Genomic DNA, 10,547 nt, shown 5'->3' with positions numbered 1-10,547 from the left:
ATGCCACTCCTGCGGATATAAAGGCATTCAAGGATTAGAATCAGGGTACAAGAAAAGTCATGTACTGGCTTTCAATTAGTGTCACAAACACTATGATAGGATACATATAGGATGCAAACACTCCAGCATTTGCATGGCAGAATCTAGTTCAGATGTTCCAAACTAACACAAAGGCAAGGAAGTTGTAGCTAAAACAAGAGTTGCATACTATGGAAAAGAAAAGCATGTCCATCAATGAATATGCCTTAAAGATCAAGGGCATTATTGAATCCCTTGGGTCTATCAATGTATCAGTGGAGGAAGATGATTTGGTGAGTGTCTGTCTGAATGGGCTTGGCAAAGAGTACAAGCCATTCAAGACCTCTATTATAGTTAGGGAGAATATTCCCAACTTTCAAGACTTGATATCTATGTTGATCATAGAAGAAAAGGCTTTAGGTGAGGATTCTTCTTCATAAAGCAAGAACACATCGAAACAGTCCTTCTACTCTAATTCAGGTAGAGGAGGCAGATGTAGAGGTCGTGGTCGAGGCCAAGGTGGTGGCCGACAAGGAAATCAAAATTCTGGACAACAGTCTAATGATTCATAGCAATCATACACAGGTGGAAGAGGCCAGTCTAGAGGTAGGGGGAGCCCAAGAGGCCGAGGTGGTTGGCAAAGAAATCAAAATGCAAATAGCATAAAGTGCTATTATTGTGGCAAACCACCAGGACACATGGCAAAGGACTCCTACAAAAATCAGAATGACATTAAAAGTGGGAAGTTCTAGCAAGGCAACTATGCATCATCGAGCAAACATGGAGGTGATGGGGCAGAAGTGAGAAACTATTTGTGATGGCAGAAGTGAGCAACTGTTTGTGATGCAACACATGCTTAGTTCCATTACAGGGGATGTGTCGGGATCTTAAGATATATGGTATGTGGACTCTGGCACCTCTAACCACAAGACCAGTCATGCTAAGTGGTTTAAAGATATGTAGAAAATGGAAAAACCAGGTTATGTAGAAACAGGTGATGATACTGCGCAGGTAAAGTGCTATTTTCTATGCAAGATGGCAAAATGAAGTACTTGGCTGATGTACTTCATGTTCCAAATATTACAAAGAACTTGGTTTCTGTTGGATAGATGGTTGAGCAGGGTCTACAAGTGAGGTTTAATCCTCAAGGATGTTTTATGGAAGACTTCAAAAATAAGTGTCGCTTGGTTGTAAAGGGTAACAGAAATGGCAGGATGTTTACTTTGGATGTGAACATGCCTGAGATAAAGGCAACCATGTTTGCGTATGGAATAGGTGTCATTTTGTAAATATTGACATATGGCACAAGCGCATTGGTCATGTGAATGTACAGCAATTGAAGTCTATGCAGGCCCAAAATATTATTGCAGGTTTGCCAAAGTTTAAGGTTGACGGTATGCTTAAGATATGTAAAGCATGCCAACTTGGTAAGTAGGTCAAACATGCTTTCCCACATGAAAAGCATTTTAGGGCAAGGCCATTGGATGTCATACATTGAGATGTATGGGGACCGCGACCAAGACTGCAACAATTGTAGGTTGTAGATACTATGTTACATTCATTTATGACCACACTAGGAAAGTGTGGGTTTATTTCATGAAGGAGAAAAGTGAGGTGTTTGCTCACTTTCAGAGATTTAAAGCCTTGGTCGAGAAGGAAAATGGCATGCAAATAAAATGCCTAAGATCAGATAGTGGAGGAGAATATTGAATTCAGTGATTTCTTGAGAAAGCAAGGAATCAAGAGGCAGTTTACGTGCAGGTACACTCCGCAACAACAGAATGGTGTTGCAGAGAAAGGAAAAAGAGGCACATTGCAGAAGTGGCACGTGCCTTGATGGCTGAAAAGAATATGCCATGTGCATTACTTTTGGGCAGCAGAATCAGTAGCAAACTGATGTGCACATTATGAATAGGACACCCACTGTTACTATTAATGGTATGACTCCTGAACAGAATTTTACAGGCATAAGACCGGATGTGTCTCACTTGAAAGTGTTTAGGTGTATTGCAAATGTACATGTTCCTGATGAATTGAGAACAAAGTTGGATCCAAAGGTAGAGAAATGCATCTTCATTGCTTATGCTATGGAGAAAAAAGATTATAGATGCTATAACCCTATCACTCATGAGATGCAAGTAAGCAGAGATGTTGTCTTCGATGAGATGAGTAGCTAGTATGCATCAGTAGTGAAGGCAACAAAAGATGCAGATGTAAGAAGTGCTGATGTTACACCACAAAAGAAGGCAATTGGATATAAGTGGGTGTATAAATTCAAGCACAATGTTGATGGTTCAATGAGCAGGTACAAGGCAAGATTGGTTGCCAAGGGCTATGCACAAACATATGGCATAGACTATAAGGAGACATTCAGCCTGGTTGCAAGAATGGCTACCATGAGAACTATCATTGCTATGGCTACATCAAAGGGTTGGTCTCTACATCAAATGGATGTAAAGAATGCTTTCTTGCATGGGGATTTGCAAGAAGAAGTGTACATAATGCAGCCACCGGGTTATAAGAGTGATGCACATCCAAATTTTGTGTGCAGGTTACGCAAAGCCTTGTATGGCTTGAAGCAGAGCATGGTCAAACAAGATCGAGGAGTATCTTGTTACCATTGGATTTCAGATATCCAATGTATATTTTTCACTATATGTGAAAAAGACAGATAGAGCAATCATGCTATTATGACTTGATTATCACTGGTGATAGTGATGCAGACATACATGATGTCAGGATGCTTTTGAAGCAGAAGTTTGAAATGAAGGATTTGGGTGAGCTGCAGTATTTCTTAGGCATAGAGGTGGTGAGATCACCTCATGGAATTTTTCTATTACTACAGAGAGGAAGTATGGCTTGGACATGTTGTCCAAGTATGGTATGACAGGATGTAAGCCAATTTCAGTGCCATTGGAGCAGAACACAAAGCTTTCCGCCGCCGCAGATACAAGTGAGCTTTTAAAGGACCCCACTACATACATGCGCATAGTGGATAGTTTGATCTACATGACCATTACAAAAGGCGAGACTTGAGCTATGCTGTTAGACTTGTGAGTCAATTTATGCAGGCCACTAGGAAGCCACACTTGGATGCGGCTAGATGGATCCTTAGGTACATAAAGTCCACAGTTGATTATAGACTTTTCTATGAGGTTGGTGCAGAGATACAATTGCATGGGTACATAGATGCTAATTGGGCCAGTAGTATTACAGACAGGAGATCCACTAATGGTTTTATGTTCTCATTTGGGAGTACTGATGTGAGTTGGAGCAGTAAGAAGCAGCCAAGAGTTGCCTTGTCAAGTACAGAGGCAAAGTACAGGGGTGCTGCTATGGCAGCTTGTGAGGTGGCTTGGTTTCAGAAGCTACTTGGTGACATGGGAGAGCCCGTGGTGGATAGGGAAATTGTCATATATTATGACAACATGAGCAGCATACAATTGGCCAGTAACCTAGTATATCATGCTAGAATGAAGCACATTGAGGTGCATTATCACTTTTTGAGGGAGAAGGTTCTAGCAAGAGATGTAGATCTGGTATATGTCAGCACAGAGGATCAAGTGGCTGGACAGCTTCACAAAGGCATTGGGCATAGAGAAGCTCCACAGGTTTAGGAACTTACTTGGAGTGTAGTGTGTGGAGTTGAGCTCGAGGGGGAGTGTTGAGATATCGAGCTCAACTAGTGCTACGGCCGCGGACATTGAGGACCCGCCTGGGTGATAGCTCCGCATCTACACCACTGGCATGGTTGGTGAGATTATGGGTGATATACGGCCAGTGGAATGACACTGTGTGACAACCATTTTGGATTACTAGAGGCTGGCATAGTTATAGCGCTAGAGGCTGTGTGACAACCATTTTGGATTACTAGAGGCTGGCATAGTTATAGCGCTAGCTCATTTAGTCGGGTTCACTTTATGGACCGACCCTTGTATGTTGTAGTAGTAGTTGAGTACTAACCCATATAGTGTGTACTCTTATCTTTATGTTATGTTGGTTGAGTAGAGAAGAAGAAGATAGAAGAAAATTCAGCTATTCATCTCTCTCGTGTGTCTTGTGTGTGTGTTTGCTTGCTAGGGTTTGAAGCTCTTCCGCTCCCCCACATTCTATTTATTTTATTATATAATCTCTATGTGTGGATGTTGTATCTAAAAAAGTTAAGAGCTAAATTGGGTATGTAAATCACTCTCTCTGCAGTATCTAGTCACATAAGACAGACCATGTGTCTAGACCAAAATACCCAAATATGGTGTGGTTTCCAAATACACGGGACAAAATTCTAGATTTCAAAATAGAAAGACACACACAACATGTCTTCAGAATACCGTACAGTTCTATTAATAGCAGATGTTAAAAATCCTTTGCATGACATGCATATGCATCATAAGGGCAAACAGTCGCAACATTCAGAGAAGCAAGAACTTGTTGAGATTCAAGACTTGTTGAGATTCAAGCTCGATGTCAGCTTATGCCATTTGCACTATGTGTTGGCATGTTAGGTGGTAACATGTGTGAGACATAAATGACCGCATCTAGCTGGTCATAGTGTGTGGACATTAGCTAGGGTTAGCAGTGTGTGGACACAACACATGTAGTGTGTTGTAGATTATGGATTATGGCTTTATGCATTGTGTGAGAAGGGAGATGGCTTCCCTCTATGGTTAGGGTTTGATAATACATTAGGGTTTGCTCCTGTGTGTGTCTCCTCTCCCTCTACCTATTTTTCATCATGGTATCAGAGCTTGGTACTCTCTATTAGGGTTTATGAGTAAGTGAGAGAAGAGGGAGAAGAAGCTGTGAAGAAAAGCCATGAAGCTTGCCATTGGAGCTGTGAAGCTTGCCATTGGAGCTGTGAAGCTTGGAGCACACTGATTCTCATCAAATCTGAGAGCTTGGCCTATCGAGTAAGGACTACTAAACATCCTTGAGTGGATTGCAGGTGCAAAAACACAAACAACACCAGATTTAAGTTGCTCAAAGCAAAGAAAAAATTTTGTTTTGCAAGCTCTCCATTGAAGCTTGAGTGTGGTGAATGTATGAGGCAAATGGTTGCAAATCTGAAAAAGAATCATGTATCTAGCAAATGGGAATGTATTGGCAACTCATGTGCAAGATCTACATTGAATTTGGCGCAAAGTTGATGCATTTAAGTGAGTGGAAATTCACTGTTTTGAAGCCCTCACAAAACAGAGAAGAGATGCTCATTGTGGATGAAATTGGAGCTCGTTTTTTGCAAAAATCACTACATTGATGGATTGGGTACATACCTAGGAGTGTTGGGGACTCACATCTACCTTCAATTACCACAATAAACCACCCAATTCTCCTCAGGGCAGGCGGCGTAGACTGTAGGGAAGAAACAGAATTTTCAATACTATGCTATAGGTGGAGGCCAAATTCAAGTCGTGATTGATTAATCCCAAAATCTCCTATTTTGTGGTACACACACTTGAGAAGGTTGCTATGTGGTTGGTTGGAACAATTATGCATTATGGAGCTGATTATGAGCTGATTAAACAGGCTATCTAAAGTGATTAGTGAAACAGAGGGTCATTAATCGATTACTCTCTCAACTTAAACAATTGGTCTAATTCTTTTTACATGGAGTTAGTAGACGTCATTGCTAAGCTTATGAATTCCTGGTCTCTCAATTTGGACAAGAATCAAAGGAATTTAAGTACTTTTACTATTGGTTTTTACTGGTTTTACTGGTTTTTCTCAAATTGGACAAGAATCAAAGGAATTTAAGTACTTTTACTTCTGGTTTTACTGGTTTTTCTCAAAACAGAGAAGGGGATTTGATATTTTTGGTATGTACACACCTTGGTTGGTGTTGATATGCAACATTGAGCTTGTTTAGGTGTGTCAATGCAAGTTATTCACACTTTATTGAACCACTACATTGAAATTTGAAACCTTGGAAAGCGTGCCAAAACAGCATGCCAAAACAGGGTATTTTGGACTGTGTATGCCAGTTCAATTTGAATGCAATCAGGTTGATTTTCTACATCAACAGTGAAGTTCGTTGAGTACTTTGGAGTATCTAGAACACTTATTAGAGTGTGGTTGAGCTGAGGAAGGCTCGTTTACAGAATTGGACGTGTGCAGAAGGTGCATTTGCATTGAGCAAATATGTCAGACAACCCAGTACAGATTGTGGGTGAGAAGTTGGATAGAAAGAATTTCCAGGCATGGAAGTACAGGATTAAAGGCTTTCTGAAGGGAAAAGGATTTTGGAACCTTGTTACAGGTGAGGAGCCAGAGCTAGAACTACCCCGACAACCTACACAACAACAGGTTGTAGCAGCTCATAAGCAATGGTCAAAGAGAGCATACAAAGTTTTGCATTACTTGTCTATATGTATCTCAGATGCTATACTCATACATATACATGATGCTGAGAATCCCAAGGATGCATGGGATACATTGGTAAAGCTTTTTGATACAGATACTAGTGCTCGTAAGTCTCAATTGAGACAACAGATTCATAATGTGAAGCGAAAAGGAAGGAGTATTCATGATTATGTACAAGAGATAAATTGAAGTATGTAGATGCATTGGCAACTATCAATGCCCCCATGCCTGATGATGATCTGGTAGACATTACCTTGCAGCATGGTCTTGGCAAGGAGTACAAGCCTTTTGATACATCTATTTCTGTTCGGAGTACAGGTTTACCAGATTTTGATGAGTTAGTTTCACTCTTGCTTGTTGAGGAAATTAAATGCAGTGACTCTTTTCATGATGCATCTACTAGCCAATAATGATAATGGCAGAAATCAAGCTTTCTATTCACAAAGGGGATTTAGAGGCAAGGGGAGATTTGCATCACGAGGTCATGGTAATGGTTGTGGATGGCAGGATAGGTTGCTGCAACAGAATTTTCAGCCTACATATGGAACCAGAGGTGGTTGTGGACACCTCAGAGAGGCAAAGGTAATCCTCATAGAAGAGGACGTTGGCAAGGCCAACAAGCATCTATGCAAAATGTGGAATGCCATTACTGTGGAAAGTTTGGTCATATGGCACGTGATTGTTACCGCCGCAAACAACATGAGTAGCAGGCCACTTGAGATAGTTCATAGTGATGTATGGGGTCCTGCACAAAACCCATCCATTAAAGGCAGCCTGTATTATGTGACATTCATTGATGATTTCAGCAGAATGACTTGGATTTACTTTCTCACAGAGAAAAGTGAAGTATTGGGAAAGTTTATAGACTTCAAAGCTTTTGCAAAAAAGCAATATGGCTCTTGGATAAAATGTTTGAGGACAGATGGAGGTGGTGAATACACCTCACATGCTTTTAAGAATTTCTTGAGAAAGCATGGCATAAGAAGGCAATTAACTTGCAGGTACACACCTTAGCAAAATGGTGTTGCTGTCTGAGAGGAAAAATAGAGTCATTTGTGATGTGGTGCTCAATGAAAAGAGCATGCCAGACTATTATTGGGCAGAAGCGTGTGCCACAACGGTGTATGTACTTAATAAGACACCCACACAGCAAGCCATACATGGAAGTACGCCAGTGATGCATCTTACAGGTTTTAGGCCAGACATTGGATACCTCAAAGTGTTTGGTAGCATAGCTTATGTGCATGTTCCATATGAGAGAAGGAGGAAGTTGGATCCTAAGGTAGAAAAGTGTGTTTTTGTTGGGTATGCACAGGATCACAAGGCATATAAATGTTACAATCCACAAACTAGGCAAGTGGTTATCTCATGAGATGTAGTGTTTGATGAACTTGCTAGTTGGTACAAGGGCAAAGGATGAGGGTGTCATTGATTCCGTTGATGCTGATGTGTATGTGAACTTGCCACAAGCAAGTTCTATTTCTATGTCTGGGGCCAATAGAGTGTGAGAGTAGTACTATACGTCCATGGTCACACAGGACACTTGAGACATGAGAGTGTGACCACTGGGAGTAGTGTTGTGGTGGATAAAGGGAAAAAGAAGGTTGAAGGAATTAGCATTACAGGTTATGAGTCGTCAAGTTCAGAAAGTTTAGATGAGGAACTTGGCATACTAGTTTTACGCACACCAGGTGCAAGGTAGGATAGATATGTGCCTCCACATGCTAGAGTGACAGGTGTTGAGAGTGATCCGCATGCATTGAGGAGATCCCAAAGGGTCAAGTATCCAGTTTTGACAGGTTGACATATCGTGACTTTGCTATGCATTACGCATATATGACCTCTTTGGTGAAGCACGTGGAACCTACATGCTGTACAGAAGCTATTAGGAAGCATGTATGGGAGAAGGCAATGGATGTTGAGATGGATGCATTAGTTCATAATGAAACTTGGGATTTGGTTGCCTTACCACACAAGGTAAAAATGTCATTAGTTGCAAATGGGTTTATAAGGTGAAATGCAAATCAGATGGTTCCATTGAGCACCATAAAGCGCCGTTGGTAGCTAAGGGTTATGCACAAACCAAAGGCTTGGACTATGATGAAATATTTAGTCCAGTTGTAAAGATAGGAACAATGAGAGCAATCATTGCTTTAGCTGCAGCAAATGGATGTGAAAAATGTATTTCTAAATGTGGTGATTTACAAGAGGAAGTTTATATGGCATAGCCAGAAGGATATGTACACGCGAGGTATGCAGATTAAGGAAAGCATTATATGGTTTGAAGCAAGCATCGGCTTTTGTAAGAAGCCAAGGCAAGGGCAAAGGCAAAGGCAAGGGGAATGATCAATGCAAAGGCTCTAATTCCAATGCTAAAGATTCTTCAACCAAATGCGACAAGGACAAATCAAAGGATTCTTCCCCAAAGAGTGCACTTTCTATGGTCGTAGTGGCCATACGGAGGATCGTTGTTTTGCTAAGAAGGCGGCATCCAAGAAGGTAGAAGCTGAACTTGAATCCAAATCTAAGGGTTCTTCTACATCAACATCTTCTCACGACAAAGACAAAGACAAGAAGGAAGACAGTAATGCCAAGGTTGCATATGTTGCTATGTCTTCTACTTCTTCATGTGACACATCACTTGTTGGTAATCAAAGATCTTGATACGCATATTGCGGATAAGTGGATTGCCAATAGTGGTGCTACCTCTCACATGACGAATAGTTCTTCCTTATTGGAAAACCATAAGTCTATCTCTTCATCAGTACACATTGGTGATGCTTCGTCTCTCCCTGTGTGATTGGTATTGGTGATGTTTCTTTTGGAGATGCTATCTTACATGATGTTTTGTATGTGCCTAAGATGTCTGCCAGCTTATTTTCTATCTCTAAGGCTACTTCTAAAGGTCTTGGGGTTTACTTTGATGATGAAGTGATTGAAATCATTGATAGACAGTCACTTTCTTGTGTGGCACATGGTTATCAAAATGCTGGGCTTTATCATATAAGCCCTTTTACAGCACAGTTGCCACCACATGAGTCTCATCTTCATCAATTATTTACTTCTCCTAAAGCACTTGTTTCTAATAAAGATAGTGATCTATGGCATTTCCGCTTTGGCCATGTTCCTCTTGCTACTTTGCAACATCTTGTCTCACATGACATGGTTACAGGTCTACCAAAGCTTTAGAAACCTCGCCATCACATTTGTTCTTCTTGTGCTCAAGGAAAGCATTATCGAGCTTCTTTTCCAAAGGAGGCTACTCATAGGGCCACATGCATACTTGAGCTTATTAATGCTGATCTTGCAGGACCTATGGAAGTACAATTGCTTGGTGGATCCAAGTATTATATGCTTCTTGTGGATGACCTCTCGCAAATCATGGGTTTATTTCTTACCTAAGAAGTCTGATGCTCTTTCTCATTTCAAGGTTTGGCTTGCCCAAATGGAGAATCAAGCAAGTCAAAAGGTATCTTTTCTCAGGACTGACAATGGAGGTGAGTTTACAGCATTTGAGGATTTTCTAGCTTCAAAAGGCATACAACGACAAACCACCATACCCTACACTCCTCAGCAGAATGGTGTGGTTGAAAGAAAGAATAGAACGATGAAGGAAATGGCCCGCTCCCTCTTACATCATGCAAAGCTACCTTCCTCCTTTTGGGGTGAGGCTATAGCTACTTCAGTTTATCTTCTCAATCACTCTCTTACGAAAGCGGTTGTTGACGGCATGACTCTAGAGGAGGCTTTCACAGGCCACAAGCCTATTGTTTCTCATTTTCATGTCTTTGGTTGTGTTGCTCATGTGCATGTGCCTTCTTCTAAGAGGAGGACTCTTGATGCTAAGTCCAAACCTATGATATTCACAGGATATGCTTCTCGCTCCAAAGGGTTCCATTTTTGGGATCCTTCTCGTGAGGAGATTGTTCTTTCACGTGATGCCATCTTTGATGAGCATGTTTTTGGTCTTGATGAGTTACCACCTTCTACATCTCTCTCAGATCCATTTCTATCTCTTGAGCTTGAGCCTCTCTCATTCCCTACAGTCTCATCCTCATCTACACCATCAGTTCCTACTTCATCCCCTCCATCCATTTCGATTGCGACACCTACTACTTCATTGGATTCTACACGGACTTCTGGTCCTCCAAAATGGGTTCGCTCTCTACTTC

The sequence above is a fragment of the Cibotium barometz genome, chromosome 7 (assembly GCF_041138505.1).
Source record: "Cibotium barometz isolate CiBa-2024 chromosome 7, ASM4113850v1, whole genome shotgun sequence".
Classification (NCBI taxonomy): Eukaryota; Viridiplantae; Streptophyta; class Polypodiopsida; order Cyatheales; family Cibotiaceae; genus Cibotium; species Cibotium barometz.
The sequence above is the reverse complement of the archived record's forward strand: the minus strand, read 5'-3'. Positions refer to the sequence as shown.